The sequence below is a fragment of the Mirounga leonina genome, unplaced genomic scaffold (assembly GCF_011800145.1).
Source record: "Mirounga leonina isolate KUSES-001 unplaced genomic scaffold, KU_Mleo_1.0 Mir_53, whole genome shotgun sequence".
In the NCBI taxonomy this organism is placed as follows: domain Eukaryota; kingdom Metazoa; phylum Chordata; class Mammalia; order Carnivora; family Phocidae; genus Mirounga; species Mirounga leonina.
The window spans coordinates 83854766-83872666 of record NW_023270807.1 but is presented as its reverse complement, the minus strand read 5'-3'; the positions used below and the strand labels follow the sequence as shown (position 1 = coordinate 83872666).

At 39.8% G+C, this 17901-nt stretch overlaps 1 protein-coding gene across 2 annotated transcripts in view; it reads right to left on the bottom strand.

The window, feature by feature from the left end:
* Positions 1-17901, bottom strand: part of AKAP7 (A-kinase anchoring protein 7) — a 177101-nt gene that overhangs the window by 146086 nt on the left and 13114 nt on the right. The window contains exon 1 of one of the 2 annotated variants that reach the window (XM_034990649.1): positions 1806-2044. The exons of the other annotated variant lie outside the window; for it this stretch is intronic. The gene's annotated coding sequence lies outside the window, so the exon portion shown is untranslated. Of the gene's footprint in view, positions 1-1805; positions 2045-17901 lie in introns of those variants that run through there. 2 annotated transcript variants of the gene reach the window in all.

The following is a 17901-nucleotide window of genomic DNA, read 5'->3' as shown; positions in this document are numbered from 1 at the left end:
GGCGCCGGGCAGCGGCGGAAGGGGCCGGCCAATTAGCCGGTGGTACCCGGATTGGGGCGTCCGACGCGAGCCCCGCGCGGGGAGGGCAGAGGGGGCGCCGCGACCGGCGCGGCGGAGAGCTGGGGGCGCTTCTCTGCCTGGCGGCGCTCCGTCCCCAGCTGCGCTCCCGACCGGGAGGCCTCCTGCGGCCTTTGGCAGCCCTCAGGCACTTCCCCGTGGCGCGGCCTTTCCCGCCCCACGCTTTGAGATTAGGGTGAGATTGGGACCTGCCTGCAAGCATTCCATGGCCCGCGGTCTTCTAAGGATCCGTGTGATTAGTTTTGCAAAGAGCTTCCAAAATAGTTCTGATTACAAAATATTTGGAAAGAGCGAGATGTACAAGAATGAGACCATGTCCGTCTGTATAATTAAATGTCTTATTTACTTTGCTTTTTTTTTTAAAAAAAAAAAAGGCAAATTGTGGCAAAGTCTCGAATTTTTAACAATGGTTTTCTGCCTAGAAATGGAAACCAGCTAATTGATTTTTTGCAGATTAAAGCACTGGTACGAGTAAAATGGGAGAAAAAGCAATTTACTTAATGGGGGGCTGACCTTGGAACAGAATTCTACTGGACTTTTAAGTGCAAAGAAGCCATGCAGTAAGAAAAATTAGGTGCACCCCTCAAATTAACGTAGCCTATTTCGCAAATGCCGCTTGACTGATCTTGAATGCATCCTAGGATAGGAATGGAAGCAAAGACGACCTTGGCACAACCACGATAGTTGACGTAAAGACCATGCACAGGAAGTAATAAAGCTTGTTACTCTGATTCTAAAATGATTCTAGCAAGTTGAGTATATGATTTGCACACTCATAGCAATTATGGACTGATTAGAGAGGTACAACGGGTTCCCCTAACATTCACTGCCCTGAGGTTGTACAGGTGAATAAGACAGGTCTTTTTCTTAAGGAACTGATCACCTAATAACAGAGAAAGAAACATGAGTTTCTGCAATAAGTAATAAACTAAAAGCTGCAAAAAAAAAAAAAAAAAAGTAACCCACGCCTATATTGAAGGGGATAAGAATATGCCACCCCAGGGGCGCCTGGGTGGCTCAGTTGTTAAGCGTCTGCCTTCGGCTCCGGTCATGATCCCAGAGTCCTGGGGTCGAGCCCCACATCGGGCTCCCTGCTCAGCGGAGAGCCTGCTTCTCTCTCTCCCACTCCCCCTGCTTGTGTTCCCTCTCTCGCTGTGTCTCTCTGTCAAATAAATAAATAAAATCTTTAAAAAAAAAAAGAATATGCCAGCCCAAAAGATGTCACTTGGACATCAAGATTTGGGGCTGGGAGCAATTGAGAAACAGCAGTGAAAGAATTCTGCCCTCTCCCTTTATGCTAAAAGCAGGGCATAAATTTCACTTTGTGAGGGTGACATAAATTTCCATTTGTAAAGATGTTCCCCAATTCCGGAAGAGGTAGAAATCCTATCAGCAGAGAAGAATAACTCATATCTGCATAATGAACCTTATTAAACAACCTTTATTTACCAGACATTTCCTAGTCACCACCTGAAAGCAAAGTCTTAGTATTTCCAAGTGCATAGAGGTTACTCAATGAATAGTTGTTGAATGAATGAAACTTTTATAAGCATCAGATCTGTTTAAATACTCAGATATGTCAAAAAAAGAAAGCAACACACCCAAATAAATTTCATAAAAAAGAAACAGTATCATAAGTAATGATGTCCTAAAGCTTCACAGCCTAAGGCAAAAAAACAGCTGACACTGACATTAACATGTGAGTGTTAATTGCTAAATGAACCTACCTGCTCTAGCAAGAACTCTGGTGAAATACCTCCAAAATACATCTGGGGTTCTAAATGGTGTCTGACATCGCTAATGAATCTTCCAGGCTGCCTTTGCCTCTCTGAGCCCCTCCAGTTCAGTCTCCTTTCCAGGAAGCTCTTGGTCCTCACCAGACCTCGGCTGATTGGTGGTTCACCTGGCCACATGGATCGTCTCAGTCCTCAGGGTTACAATCTCTTGCAAATGAGAACACCAGTTTTACCCCGTGCTTTACATTCTGCTTGGCGGTGTTGAGAGAGAGGCGGAGACAGAGACAACAGACCCAAAATGGAGTCACTTATGCTAAGTGTCACGTCAGTAAACCAGCACTTCATATCTAACCTAATGACAATTTCAACCTCTCCCAGTAAAGTAATCTTAAACCAGTAAATTTGGAATTTCTTGGTCAGCACTAGTGAGGTAATCCACCTGATAGACCCCTTCTATCCCCCAAAGAAAGATAATGTAATCTGCCCTTTCCTTGTCCCTGCCCTCTTTTGACTATAAAAGTCTCATATTTTGTTCACCTATTTAGAGCTCCTTTTTATTTGCTAGGTGATATGCTGCCCCTTTTGATGAATCATTGAATAAAGTCAATTTGATCTTCAAATGTATTCAGTTGAATTTTGTTTTTTAACAATGGATAAGGTGACACAGAAGATTATTTGGACCTCTGAGAGATAATTCATTGAGATAGCATGTTCCTTTTGTTAAAAACAAGACAACAGGCCCAAAACAGAATCACTTATGTCAAGCCCCACATCACCAAACCAAGACTTAATTATAGTTTCAACTGTCCTAGAAATGGAATCTTAAACCAGTCAGTCAGGAGTCACCTGATCAGCACTAGTTAAGGAATCTGCCTGATAGATCCCTGCCACCTCCTCAAGGAAAATAACCTTGCGAGAATCCACACAGTTTTTGTTCCTAGTATAACCTCCTTGTTCCCATCCCTTCTGCTCATAAGAGTCTTTCATTTTGTACAACTCCCCATCCAGAGCTCCTTCCTCTCTGCTAGATTAGATGCCACCAGCTTCAAAACAATGTTTGCTCAAATAAACTCTTAAAAATTTAATATGACTCAGTTTATCTTTTAGCAGTTCACACGCACAGCCTTTTTCTCCCCAGAGGACAATGTACAGTGCCAAGAGAACTGGATTGGAAGGGTTCCAGTTCAAGCTGCAACAACACTCCTGGGCTCCCACCCTCTCTGACCTTCAGGGCCTGCTGCTGAATTGGCTCATGCATCTGGCCAACTCCTTGGTTCTCTTTTGGGTTATGGTCTCATCCCCATGCATTTCTACCAAAACAGTTATTGCTGCTTTAGTTTTTGTCCTAGAAGTTTCTTTGGTCCTCCCAATAAACTACATCTACAAATGGTTATCAAAGAAAATGAAGTCACACAGTTCCACAAGACATAGCCAGTTATCAGTAGAAAGTCAACTGCGGCCCTTGGTCATCCAGGGCAACTCAGGAGGACCTTTCATTTTGTTGGATGAGAAATGTGTGTTTAACAATAAAACATGTATGCTTTTAAAGTAATGTTTGAGTATAGCATTTGTTTAAGAAATCACTGTTCATTACATTAAAAAGAATAATAAAGGGGACAAAGGGAGGCCACGTTTATTACATTTAAAAAAAATCATCACACCTATTTAATAATAGATTTATTTCAGTAGCCAGTCACAATTAAAAGGTCTGAAAAATTAAATGTCAAGAAACAACATTTTAAATTATTTTAAATATTTCTGACTTCAAATTTCTAATTTTGTTTTAAGATTTTATTTATTTATTTGACAGAGAGAGACACAGCGAGAGAGGGAACACAAGCAGGGGGAGTGGGAGAGGGAGAAGAAGGCTTCCCGCCGAGCAGGGAGCCCGATGTGGGGCTGTGTCCCAGGACCCTGGGATCATGACCTGAGCCGAAGGCAGACGCTTAACCGACTGAGCCACCCAGGCGCCCCTCTGATTTCTAATTTATATATGTAACTTGTGTTGTTTTATACAATTTTTAAATTCAGGAAAACTCATGGAATAACATTTAAAATTAACTATAACATATCAAGCAGAAGTATATCTCTCTAGATATAGACATACATACACACACGTGTGCTATAGCATATATTTTATAAATATAGAATAATATTGCATCTGGCCTTGTAACCTGCATTTTTCCTTGCAATATATTGTGACTAATTTCACAGTCATTAAATATTCTTTTATACCATAATTTCAATGGCTGAATATTAAATCTTTATACAAATGTGTTTCCTGGAGTATGCAATATTCATTCATCCTGTCTATCTCTGCTACTCCATCAGCTTTCTCTGCTTATATGTGTTATGTGGACAAGCACTGAGGTTCATGCGAGGGGGCCCATACTTGGGAGGTTCCCTAAGCTGCTGACACATACTTGCTCTATTGGAAAGGTACAGAGACAAGTACCCCTGTCTACAGGTGTCTCATGTACACCTAATGCCTCATGATTATTAGATACCTCTTGGTCCTTCCATCCCTTTTAACATGCATCTACATTTAACAGATACATGCTTCCTTTACTCACCATTCATCTGTATATAATACATCTTCATTCATTCATCTTTTCTTCTATAACAGAAGAAACAATTACAACAGTTTCCTTTTCTTAACGGATCTGAATATTCTTCTATATCAGATCTGAAATGCAAGTGCATCTTGCAAATCTAACAAAATTCTCTAATCTGCTGCCATTTTAGCAAAACTTTCTAACTCACCTTGGATTTCAATTTAGCATTAGAAAATCTCCACAAAGCCTGACCTTAACTTCTGGGTTGTATTTAATTCTCCTAGCACTGAATAACTCCTACTCTGTTTCCAAGGTAACAATAAAAGGAAAAGGTTGTTTACCCGTCTAGATACTCCTCTTGGTTTTAAGATTTGTACTTTTCCCACCCACTTAGCTCCTTATTAAAACTCCTCATTGTGGGGGGTGCCTGGGTGCCTCAGTCCGCTGAGTGTCTGACTCTTGATTTCAGTTTAAGTCATGATCTCAGGATCCTGGGATTAAGCCCCCTCATCAGGCTCCAAGCTTAGCAGGGAGTCTGCTTGAGGATTCTCTCCCTTTCCCTCTGCCCCCTCCCCCTGCTCACGTGCACTCTCTCTCTCTCTAAAAAAAATGAATAAATAAATCCTTAAAAAATAAAAATTGAAAAAAGATAAAACTCCTTTACTTGGAATGTATCTTTGTATTCACCCTTGCTCTTCTTAATTCCTTCAAAGTTAATTATTTATTTAATATAAATAAATTAATGTGTGTGTGTGTGTAGAAGGGAACTGCAGAAATGGGATCCCTTTGGCTATGTGTTAATCTAAAGGTTTCAGCCCCACCTGGCCTATCCTTAGGGCCAATAAGTGTCCTCACCTTCCTTTTCCCTCCCTGGAGTTTTTTGTTGACAGCCCTGACATCTGAATTTCCACAGCAGGTTTCCACAAAAGTCACTGCCTTCCCTTCCTTCCCAAGAACTCTCACCACATATATTATAGGTGGAGTGCCCAACAGTCCTGGTTTGCCAAGGACTGTTCAGTTTTAGCACTGAAAGTCTCATGTCCAAGGAAACCCCTCAGTCCTAAGCAAACAGAGACAATTGTCACCCTAATACAGATCAAAAGAAATGAGATAATGTGTCCAAAGGATAAAGATTTCCTGAGAGAGCCAGGGAAAGCTTGGAAGAGGAGGTAATATTTGAGACCAGGTCTGAAAATGAGTGGAGTGAGAGAGTTAGAGCACAGGGGGTAACACATTCCAAGCTGGAAGTCAGGACTGTGCAAGTAGGTACGAGAGAGTGGGTCTACCAGTTTGACTGGTTCAGAGGTCTGGGAGATAAGGCTGGAAAATTAGGTTGGGACCAGATTATAGAAGGTCTTAAATGCCAGGATAAGCAATCGGGACTTTATTACATAAGAATTGGGATTTGCTAAAGACCTCTGACCTTGGAACTGACATGGTGAATGTTGGTTTCAGAAAGACACATCTCTTATGTCTGTGTAGGATTTACTGGAGAAGGCAGAGAGAGTCAAAGCCCCAAGTCTAGTTAGTTCACTGTGGTACTGTAGTCATCAAAGAATGAGAGGCAGAGACTTGAACTAAGGTGTTGGCCCAGAAATGAAATGGAAATGCTAGATTTAAGAGATTGCAAGACAAGCCCTGGCAAAACTTAGCAAACAATAATGTGGAGAAAGAGAAAATTGGTTGGCACCAAGACATTAGAAGTGGGGTGAGTTGGGAGTTCTCAGAGCAATCCAGAATGAAGTGGATGAATGAGAAGTGAGAGGATGGAGAGGGGCAAGTTGAGGGAGCAAGATGACAGTAAGTGTGTGGGGGGTAATGCAACCCTTCTCCTCATGCCTCAGGCATCTTGAGTAAAATCAATAATTAAATCCATCAATTTTAAGTGTGAGCAATTTCGCTGTAGAAACCAAAGAGAAGGCTGAGGAACACAGAGCACATGAGGACAACTTGCTTAGAGGCTGGGAGGGTCCTATGGTTGTAAGTGCGTAAGAATTTGCAGCAATTGTACATGGGTGGTGGGACTTTCATGTTCCACCAGAATTTGAGCAGTTTCACTAGCTTTTGAGGGGTGGGAGTGTCATTCAATTCCGTTCCATTTAAATGCCCATGGGAAGGAACTAGTAGAGAGAGATACAGTGAAGGAATAAAACCGGTTAAGTAATATTAGGAGTATAACGTCAGAACAAGATGAAGGCATTGATCTTAGATAAGAGAAATAGGAAGGACTGGTAGGATAGATGGATTCCGTTGAGTTTTTGGATGGGGCTGTGTCAAGGGAGTTACTTTCTAATGCTGTCATGAAAATAGGTGGCGGAATCATTTGCTGGGAGGAGAAGACACTGGAGGAAGAATTTGGGTGATTTAGAAGTTTTAGAGACATACAAGTGGTCATTGAAACTATGGGTTTGTTTGAGGACACCCAGGGAGAGTGTATGGAGTTAGGGGATGATGGATAGAACACTTTCATTGTCTTTGCGATTACAATCAGAATCTTGTTTTTCCTTTGAATACATTTCATCAGCTTCCTGAATTACTACATACTTACTACACTTCTTCCTTTCCAGGTAAAAATAAGAAATAATCACCGTAAGAATATATTTATCAAGAACGTGATTCTTTTTCTTCAATCAAATGAAATGGGATCATTTAATATTATGAGGAATGTACTAGTTTGTATCATTACTTAGAGATAATAATGTTCTTATATTGTTGGTCTTGAGATAATCTCTATTTTTATACACTAAAGCAGTTGGTACTTCTGACCATGTTTTGGTCACATGCCAATTGTGAGATTAGGCTTAACAGCTCTAATTAGGCTTCCTGAATTTGATTAGTGCTGGGAATTCGTTTCTCATCTGATAGTTTATCCTATAAGATTTAGCTCAAAACCACATGTTTTCTTGGCTATTTTTTGTATCATATAAATCATGTCAACCATCATGCTTTCCAATAGCAAATTTTGCATTAGTGATTTCTTGTTGTTACTTTCTGGTAAGATCTTCTGAATACTGAAATGAAAGTGTTACAAGCTATGTCAGATTCTACTTTGTAGGTCATCGGGGCTAAATATTATTTGTTGGTTTCACTGTCCTCTTAATGTGCTTGAAGGTATTGATGTGGTTTATGTTTGAACTTCTCCTTGTCCATTTTAAATGCATGTCATGATTCTTTTTCAGCAACATAGTAACAGATTATATTAATAGGATATTAATACCTGGGTTAGCAGATTTCACATCTTTCCAAATTTAATCACCTTATTGCTTACTTGGCATAAGTATTCCTCCTTTTTCAGTTGTGTAATTGATATTTAAAACAATATTACACAAGATGGCACTAGCAAGACTAATCTTATTTGCATGCCCATCAGAGTATAGTTGGCAATTATATTATGTGGTTTTCTTTGAATCCTGTATCAATTAGATGATATAAGGAATGAAAAAAATAGAAAAAGTTTTAAAGTGCCAGAAAGAAATAGAATCAGAGTTGGAGGAAACTTGAGTCTCTTTTCCCTGACACAGTAAAGGATTTCCTTAGTGATAGTCATTTATTTTAATATATTCACTACCTAACAGCCCTTTGCTTAAATATTATGTGGTTTCAAATAAAAAAATATCTTTTATTTTCTGTTGATCTAGCTATATGATGAAACAAAGCCAAAATAACTATAACTAACAAAACTGCAAAAATCCCCTCATCATAAGGTGTCAACCTTAGCCAAGGTCCTCTGACTTTCAATCTTTATCATTTTGTAGTAACACAGTACATTTTCTAAATATAATTTCTCCATATAAATAATATACAATAGTTTATGCCACCTTTTTCTTTAATATTTTTCCAATAGCTATTTAAAAATATCTATTATATATAGATATTTTATATATAGATAGATATTTTATATATATAGCATAATTTGCACTATGGTATGATGTTTTGTGGTATTATGCCAGTCCCTAAATCTTGATCATTTTGACAACACTATAGGAAAGTTCAAATATCCTTGGACTTTTTTCCCCTTTCATTTGTATTATTTTCTTGATGCATACATCAAAAGTAAACTTACCAAGTTAAGAGAAACTTGTTTGATTTTTAATGAATTTTATTAGTAATATATCAGATTGTTCTACAGGTTAAAGAAAAAAAGATAGTGTAAAGGCAAGGTATCTGCTCCCCAAAAGCCCTCACTGTATTGAATTTACTATTCATTTGGTACTTTCCAAATGTTTACAGTTGCTTTTCTTTTTTTTTTCCTTCCCCTATTTTTTTTTAAAAGTAAGCTCTGTTCCCAACATGGGGCTTGAACTCATGACCCGAGATCAAGAGTCAGCTCATTCTACCTACTTACGCCAGCCAGGTGCCCCTACAGTTGTACTTCTCAAATCATCAGCAATACTGAAATTTTTCTAATAGTCAAATACTTATCAAGTGCCTAATATTTTGCCAAAAATTCACTGGATTCTGTAAATAGGCATCCTCATCCATACATAGCATAGTGGAATGGTTAAGAGCATGGACTCTGAAAGCTGGTTTGCTATCTGTGATGAGATTTTGAGGCTGATTTCTCATACAGTTAAGATTGCCTACCAAATTAAGTACAAGTTCTGTTATGCATTCAAAGCCACCACTATTCATTTCTATACACTCTTTTCTAGTGCAATATTTGGGACATGCTTATAGTAAAAAATTATTCATTGTTTATCTGAAATTCAAGTTTAACTGGGCATTCTCTATTTTATTTGGTAAACCTGGCAACCCTACACATAGGTAGCTTGAATTTGGCCTCAAACCCCCATAAGGACTTGCTTAAGGTTATGAAGTCTTAGGGAATTTTTTTTCCCCCATTCTCCCAGGGCAAAGGTTGAGACAGGTAAATTTGCAAGATCTTCTTCTTTAGGATAGATTCATTTCTTGCTCACTCATACTGATAGCGTTGCCTATTAGAATCTCAAATCTATGGAACAATCTTGCATAGCTCCTTAGCTGTATCTGCTATCTTCTGCATATTGTGTAATTTGCAAAATGTACACTCAAAGGTCCCTTAGGTTGATCATAAGGGTGAACATCAGCTTTACAGATCATTTGTCTTTCAGGACTCTTTTTCTTTTCCTCTTTTTGTTGTTTCTATAGATCCCTTAATGTTCTGCCAACCCTGTGAAACATTTAAAGATATTTTTACATAGTTCATCCAATATTTCTAGTTGGTTTTGGCAGCAAGGGATCAAGGAGAAAGTGTTGTGAGGGGAGAGCAATTCAGATACCTCAAATGATATTCTACCAGAACGAGATGTCCTTCAATCCTTTGTTCTTGCTAACTCTGAAATCTGGTATCCTCTGTCTCTCTCAAGTTTTCATATTCCTTACCAGTCAATGGGTCTAGCCCAGTAGTTAGTATCATTTGACTTTGCTTTCATACTCCACAAGGACTGGTGATCTGTCTGGTGACAGTATGGGAGCTTTCTCTGCGTTCCATCTAATGACTTGAGCCACTACCGCATTTATTTCCTACCAATGTTCTTTCTCTCAGTTAGAACTCATTTCCCTGGTCGCTAATCTCTTGGGTTTTATAGAATATAAATCAATCTAATGCTGCCACCACCAGCCCCCAACTTGTCTTCTGATTTAGTCCAAAGGAATCCCATTCTTAACTGCTGTTTCTGGAACCACACCTGAGTCCCTCATGGGATTAGCCTTAGATTAATTTTCTACTTACCTTTAGGAAGACCAGATTTCGGAGTGAGGTTAGATTCCCCTGGGCACCCCTGCTTTCCTGGATGAGTGATCTGGGTGAGTGACCAGTAGCTTCTTTCTCCTATTGGTTCTAATGTTTTATTCTAGGTCCACCCAGCCCTGTACACTCTTGGTACCAATGATGAGCTGGAGCTGGCTCATGCCAGACTGCAAGAGCCAATTGTTAAACTCCTGGAACTGAGACCTGATGAATAAGACCAGCTATTATTAAAAGTTAAATTATAGAACCATGTTTAAATAAGTAATATTAAAAATGATGGTAAGTATAAAGTTCTTAGAAGAAAACATAAGATTCCATCTTTTTGCCTTGAGTTAGGCAATGATTTCTTAAATATGACACCATAAACCCAAATGACAAAAAAAAAAAACTAGATAAATTGGACTGCATCAAAATTTTAAAGTTCAAAGGACACTACTAAGAAAGTGAAAATACAGCCCACACAATGGGACAAAATATTTACAAATCATATATCTGGTTAGAGATTTGTATCTAGAAGACCTTTTTTTTTTTTAAACACCTTTGACTCAATAATACTTTTTAAAAATAACCAAATTAAAAGACAGATAAATGATTTGAACAGATATTTTACCAAAGATATACAAATGGCCAGTAAGCACATGAAAAGATCCTCAACATATTTGGTCATTAAGGAAGTGCAAATCAAAACCACAACGAGATACTTCATACCCACTAGGATGGCTATAATCAAAAAGATAGACAATAACAAATATTGCTGAGGATGTGGGAAAATTAGGAATGTCCAGGCTAGGCATATTCATAGAAACAAAAAGTGGATTTGTGGTTGCCTACGGCTGGAGGGGAGAGAGAGGGTGATAACTTGGAATAGTCACAGGTACAACTAAACCCAAGAACACACAGCAAAGCCAATCACTGAGATATCGGGTGTGTAGCAAGGAAAGGGTTTATTCCAGAGGCAGCCAAATGAGGAGACAAAAGGGTAGCTCACTCGACTAAGGATTAGAATAAGTTTTTTATAGTCATAGGGGTTGGGATCACATACATATTGATGAAAAGGGCAGGAAAATTTATACTATTGGTGAGGAAAGATGGAGCATGTGCATTGAGCAAACATGTATGTAACATACATCCCATGTTCATTTTGGGGGTGGAGACTTAACTTTAAAATGAGGCAAATGTTGGCATCAGGAGTTCATCTGGAGGACAAGGAGATGGGCTATGGGCATGCTCTGAGATGGATCTTGGGATCATTATCTCAGGTAAGGAATGCAGGGCCTTGCTCATTTATAGGCTGGAACCATATCAATGACCTTCATTTGTGTCAGTCCAGGCCTCTGCAGAGACAGTTAGTGGTTTGTTAGTGGGGTTTGAAAAGAAACAATAGCTAATTAGGGAGAAACAGGTCTCTGAAAAATAAACTTTAAATTTCCCAATAGTCTTATCTTCATTAATCCTATGGGGCACTGTTCCACATGATGAAAGGGAGAGCATAAAGGGAATGGAAATGATGCTAAGTACCAACAAATAATATCTGACTCATTACCTTCAAGGGTAGTCAGGTAACTTTCTGAAACTATATGCAGTATGAGTTAGGAATTGTTTCTTAGTGGTAGGGGATGCAAGTTGCAGAAATTTAATCTCCCCCCCTCCCCTCCCTATAACTTGACAGGCCTTGAACCACTGGATTCCTAGGCACTTGACCAAATTAGCAAGCCCTGAACTTATTGAGAGTTTATCTTCCACCCTCTGGCACATGCCTTGAGAATCATAAAGCGTCCTTGTGAATTCTCACTTGTTCCAATCATTATGTCACCATGTAATAGACCAGTGTGAAGTCCTTTGGGATGGCAAGACTATCAGATTTCCTGTGGGCTAGCTGGAGATCGGATACAGCCCTGGGACAGGACTCTCTGTACTGCTACTCTTCTGGGTAAGAGTAAGCTGTTTCTGGTGATCTTTACTTACTAGCATAGAAGAGGAGTCAGAAAACTAGAGCTTGTAGGCTGGTCTTTTGTTTTTTAAACAAAGTTTTATGAGATCACAGCCCTGCCCACATTTACATATTATCTACGGCTACTTTCATGTGACAACAGCAGACTGGGTAGTTGGGACAGTGACCTTGCTGAACAGCCAAAATATTGCCCTCAGACAAAGAGAAATAGAAATAAAACAAAGTGTTAGTTTTACTTCTAGAACAAAACCATGGCCCCTTTATGAAAAGGAAACACTAAAGTATTTTTATAGGGGTGCCTGCCTGGCTCAGTCAGAGGAGTGTGTGACTCTTGATCTCAGGGTTGTGAGTTTGAGCCTCATGTTGGGTGTAGAGATTACTTAGAAGCAAAATCTTTCAAACAAACAAACACAAAAATAATTAAATAAATAAGTGTATTTATAATTGTTAAAATCAAATACTTTTTTTCTGAAATTTGAAATAGTCAATGTGTATTTAAATGGGCTTTCCCCCTCAGTCTAGTATAAAATAGCCCGAATGATGCTGTTCTCTTAACTTCTGATTAAAAAAAAAAGCCTGTTTAGAAAAATCTATGTATATTCTTTACACCATTGGGCAAAGTAATCTGCAATATTTGATCGATAATTCATTATAACTTCTAATGAAACACATTAAAAAAATCTTTGTACTGAAAAACCTCCAAGGCAAATTCAGCACAAGTCAGGACCCTCATTTAGAATTCACTGGGGGATTGATAACTGCTAAGTGCCGTGCTGGCCAGAATGAAGAAAGGCTGGCCTGAGGTCTGTGTTTATCAAGTAAAAAAATCTCTCTGAACTCAAAATCTGGTAGTGGGTGGGGGGAAGACAATGTCCAAGTTGACTCTCTGACCTTTGAGAGTCAACCTCAGAGAAGTTTTTCTTATATTTTTAAATTCTCATTTCCTTATAATAATTCACAATTACATAATGCTTCATAGTGTTAGTGAGTGTTTTAAAAAACATCTCATATGATTTCCATATCTCCCATTTCGTAGGTAAGAAAACTGCTGCTCACAGAGAGTCTGTCAATCATCCAGCTTCACAGAGAAAAGGACAAGAGAACAAATATTCACCGAGCATCCACAATATTGTAGGCACCATCTTAAGCCAGAACTCACATTTGATTTGTAGACTCCAAATCTAAAATTCTCTTTTTTTTTTTTTCTTTTTAAGTAGACTCCATGCCCAGTGTGGAGTCCAACATGGGCCTTGAACTGACAACTCTGACATCAACAGCTGAGCTGAGATCAAGAGTCGGATGCTTCATCAATTGACCCACCCAGGCACCCCCAAGTCTAATATTCTTACTATCACAATTTATTAATCCCCATCATTATGAGTACCAGGGATGCCAGAAGTGGTGATAATTTTTTTTTTTTTAAGATTTATTTGAGGGGCACCCGGGTGGCTCAGTCGTTAAGCATCTGCCTTCTGCTCGATTCATGATCCCAGGGTCCTGGGATCGAGCCCTGCATCGGGCCCTGCTCCGCGGGAAGCCTGCTTCTCCCTCTCCCTCTCCCCTTGCTTGTATTCCCTCTCTCGCTGTGTCTCTCTTTGTCAAATAAATAAAATCTTTTAAAAAAAATAAAGATTTATTTGAGAAAGAGAGAGAGAGGGGAGGGCAGGGAGGGAGAGGGAGAGAATCTCAAGCAGACTCCCTGCAAAGCACAGAACCTGGTATGTGGCTCGATCCCAGGACCCTGAGATCATGACCTAGGCAAAAAAAACAAGAGTGCGAGGCTCAATTGACTGAGCCACCCAGGCACCCCAAGTGGTGGTAACCTTTAAACACATAAAAATATACCAAGCACTGCCCCCAAACTAAGAATAAGGTGACCAGGAGAAGGGAGACACAATTGCAAAACTTTATGGCCAATGCTGTTTATAAAGTTACTGAATGAATGGCCTCAAAAATATGCTTATGCTACTATATGCAGACTAAAGGTGAAGAATAGGAAGTACTTTTTAGGAGTTTAGTTGTGACCTTCTGAAATATCTAACCACAGAAAGTTACAATTGTCTCTGAATCATTTTTATTATTATTAAAGAGCAAATGTATCTTTTGGGAATGATTCAGACCTAGTTCTGCTTCAAGTCAACACCTGTATGAAATATTGCCCTTCTAGATCTATGATTCTATGATACCGTCTCTGGTTAACAAGGTGTCCCCCTACCCCGTGACTTTAACGTCCTATAAATCTGTTGGGAAAGAGCTATAATATCAGATACGGATATGCTTCTTGAAGTATGTGCCATTGAGCTCTGTGCAAATGTACAGCAGGAATAAGAATGTCTTTCTGTAGTTTCTTGCTGAGGCCACATGTTATCAGATGCACCAGTTATTTATTTTTTTTTTAAGATTTATTTATTTATTTATTTGACAGAGAGATAGAGAGCACAGATAGAGTGGCAGGCAGAGGGAGAGGGAGAAGCAGGCTCCCCGCCGAGCAGTGAGCCCGATGCGGGGCTCGAACCCAGGACCCTGGGATCATGACCTGAGCTGAAGGCAGACGCTTAACCAACTGAGCCACCCAGGCGCCCCCCAAAATAAATCTTAATATTAGCACATCTTTAATTTGGGGGAAAATGATTTGTCATAAGACAATCAGCAAATCTTTAAATGGTACAAAAGAGTACCACAGTTATTCCTCATCTCACAAAGTATCATGAGGATCCTACTATATTTTATACTTTTGTTTCTATAAATTAACCTCATATTTACAACATCGTTCAGAACTTTGTAAACTTCTGGCTACAATTTCTTTGCTTTAGTAACTTGCCTATAACGACACTGGGAATACATTTCATAGGTGGAGTCATGCCGTTAATCTCCCTTTAGAATCACTTTTTTTTTTTTTTTAAGATTTTATTTATTTGACAGAGAGAGAGAGACAGCGAGAGAGGGAACACAAGCAGGAGAAGAGGGAGAGGGAGAAGCAGGCTTCCTGTTGAGCAGGGAGCCCAATGTGGGGCTCGATCCCAGGACGCTGGGATCATGACCTGAGCCGAAGGCAGACGCTCAACGACTGAGCCACTCAAGCGCCCCCAGATTCACCAGTTATTTACTTACTAATTTAGCAGATAGACATTTATTACGCACACTTTATAGACTATAAAATAGCTTAGTAAACGTCTTCCTATCCAGTAGATTTTGAGTGGCCGGGTCAAAACCTGTGCTAGGGTCATATCTGAATTATCGCCTTCATTAGAAAGGCCAGTTAATGCACAAAGGAAATGAAACCAGCATCCTTCTGCTATCTAGGACAGAGGTCAGCAAACCTTTTCTGTAGGCAGCCAGACTCCAAATATTTTAGGCTTTGCAGGGCCATGTGGTCTTTGTTGCAGCCACGTAACGCCCCATCCTAGTATAAATGGATGTGGCTGTGTTCCCATAAAGTTTTACTTGTGGACACTGAAATTTGACTTCCATATAATTTCCATGTGTCATAAAACATTATTCTTTTGATTTGTTAAAAAGCATTTAAAATCAGGCGCCTGGGTGGCTCAGTTGGTTAAGCGGCTGCCTTCGGCTCAGGTCATGATCCTGGAGTCCCTGGATTGAGTCCCGCATCAGGCTCCCTGCTCAGCGGGGGGCCTGCTTCTTCCTCTGCCCTCTTCCCTCTCGTGCTCTCTGTCTCTCATTCTCTCTCAAATAAATAAAATCTTAAAAAAAAAAAAAAAGCATTTAAAATGTAAAAACTATTTCTATCTTGGCCATATAAAAACCGTCCACGGACCATAATTTGTCCATCCCTGATCAATGAAATTACTGTCAAACACGGTTGTAGATAAACGTGAAAGATGCAGGCAGTATAATAAAATATTAAAATACACGTATGAAACTAAATGATAAATATTTAAAATATTTTCATACCAGGAGTTGGAAAGATTTTACCATCTTTCCACTTATGTGGGTTCTGTATTTAGATGGAGCAAACTTAGCTCTCCTTAAATGAGTAATTTCAGCAACTGGTACAGAAGTGATTCAAATGACTGCATACTAAAAGATGAAAAATAAAGACAATACCTTCAGATTGATTATAGTTCTTAGCCTTATATTGCTGGAAGTTGAATTGCTTCCCATACAATTCTCTTATACTTGGCTCCTATTTTTGTTTTTTGTTTTTGTTTTCTGAATAACTGAACTGCCTATTAATCAGGGTTCTCTGGAGAAACAGAACCAATAGGAGCATATTTCCATATCAATATCTAGATATGGGTTATTTCTATTATTGCGGGTCTAGGGTGGGGCCTGAGATCCCACATTTCTTTTTTTTTTTTTTTTTAAATAGGCTCCATGCCCAACATGGGGCTTGAACTCATGACCCTGAGATCAAGAGTCACATGCTCTACTGACTAAGCCAGCCAGGCACCCCTATATACGTGATTTTTAAAATAAGGAATTGTTTCATGTGATTATAGAGGCTGAGAAGTCCCATGACCTTCAGTCAGCAGGCTGGAAACCCAGGAGAGCCAGTGATGTAGTTCCAAGTCCAAGTCTGAAGCCCTAGAAACCAGAAGTGCCAATGGTGGAAGTCTCGGTCGTGGAGCAGAAGACCAATGTCCCAGCTCGAGCAGCCAGGGTGTGGGGGAGCAAATTCTCCCCTTCTTTACCTTTTAAATTCTATTTAGGCCCTTAATGAGACTGTATGATGGCCTCCTACATTGGGGAGGTGTATATTGTGATTTATAATAAGAAATCTATTTTCCAACAGCGATGACTTCCTCACAAGAACATGCCTTTCACAAAGGATCTCCTTCATCCCTCTCTAGATGAGGAAAAGAGGAAACACAAGAAGTGCCTGGTGCAGAGCCCCAGGTCCTAGTTCATGGACGTGAAATACCCAGGACAGGATAAAATCCCCACCATCTTCAGCCAGGCACACACAGTAGTTCTGTGTTGGCTGCTCTGCTGTCCTCTGCCAACCTGCCGTAGGAAAAGCAAGGCTTGCAGAAGGATGCTCCTTCAGATGGAAGCAGCACTGAAAGCATTCCGAATCAAGACAAGTGGGAAGCTACCCCAATAAACACATTTTGGATTTTAAATGTCTATATGTATTTTTGTATGTATATACATTTGTATGTATACGTGTTTGTACATTTGTCCCTGTTTCTGGTACAGAGCTCCCAAAGCCCTTGGAATTTTCTGGTAAGAGAAATGGGAGGATGTTTTATTATGGTATTTGGTCTCTTATCCTCAGTTCTTGAAGTCACTTCTGAGCCATACAGGTGAAATGGATGTCTTGTTATTCATACCAAGCCTTTTCAACTACAACTGAGTTTATGAGGTGACTTTTAGAAATCCCCTAAGATGGGGAGGAGGGGGTGCTGGTTGTCGGGAGAATCAATCATGTGATTAGAGGGTTGGAATTTTCAGTCCCCCTGCCCCCCACTCCCGGGAGAGGAGTGTGACAAATATCCTAGTCCACTCCCAGAATCTAATTTGGTTATTCCGGTGTTGGAATTGAAAGTTCAGTATTTTGGGTTCTAATATGCAGCCTCCAAGGTGTGGGCTACTGCCCCACATGGACCTGTGCAGAATTGCCCATGATCCACTGGGAATTTGGTCTTTTGATAAACCGAGACTTTTTAAAATGACTTACGAAATAATCTTCACTAGGGACACCTGGGTGGCTCAGTTGCTTAAACACCTGCCTTCGGCTCCAGTCATGATCTTGGGCTCCTGGGACTGAGTCCCACATCAGGCTTCCTGCTCAGCAGGGAGTCTGTTTCTCCCTCTCCCTCTGCTCCCCCCACCTTGCTTGTGGTCACTTTCTCTCTCTCTCATAAATAAATTTAAAAATCTTTAAAA